This window comes from Seriola lalandi, unplaced genomic scaffold, assembly GCF_002814215.2.
Source record: "Seriola lalandi dorsalis isolate HSWRI2012SDOR001 ecotype SW California unplaced genomic scaffold, Sedor1 jcf7180002054970, whole genome shotgun sequence".
In the NCBI taxonomy this organism is placed as follows: domain Eukaryota; kingdom Metazoa; phylum Chordata; class Actinopteri; order Carangiformes; family Carangidae; genus Seriola; species Seriola lalandi.
This window is the reverse complement of record NW_019525521.1, coordinates 101,950-102,604: the sequence shown is the minus strand read 5'-3', so window position 1 is coordinate 102,604 and position 655 is coordinate 101,950. Positions and strand designations below refer to the sequence as shown.

Here is a 655-nt window from a genome sequence, read left to right as displayed (position 1 = left end):
CACACACACACACACTTCACTGTCAGAGCATCACAGGGAAACTTCAATAAAAACCACTTACACAATTAAAAATCTAAAAGTAAAAATTCTTCATTTTGACCAAATCTGGAAATAAAATCACGTTTCATATTTTTAATACTTAGTACTTTTTCATTTTATTGCAGAAATTAATTTAACGTCATTATTCAATTCTTCAAAATAAACCTGATTACCAAGTGTATATTGATGTATATTTTGTTTAACAGAAAATGTACAACTTCAAATGACAAAAAAATATATATATATACATATATATACATATATATATATGTATATATATATATATATATATATATATAAAGTACATAGAATAAGAGCAGCAGACTCAACACACGATTTAAACCTATGAATCAAACTCTTCATCTCGTTTCCTGTTTGGTCACAATTTTACACTTTAAACCGATAAATCCAGTTTATCCCAAAAATCAGTTTATTGAGAGAAAAAGAAAAAGTCACTCACTATGAAACTACGGAGAAATCACAGGAAACTGAACATGACTTTGACTTGAATCCTCCTGAGTCAATGATTGTAAAGTATTAAATAGTAAAACGTGATGTGGGACAGAAAACAGGGCTGAGGACGAAAGTTTGATGTTGGATTTAATGTCACTGTTTA

At 28.4% G+C, this 655-nt stretch overlaps 1 protein-coding gene across 1 annotated transcript in view; it reads left to right on the top strand.

Annotated features, from left to right (window-relative positions):
- Positions 1 to 655, top strand: part of LOC111646384 (uncharacterized) — a 6,499-nt gene that overhangs the window by 3,637 nt on the left and 2,207 nt on the right. The gene's annotated exons all lie outside the window — the stretch shown is intronic.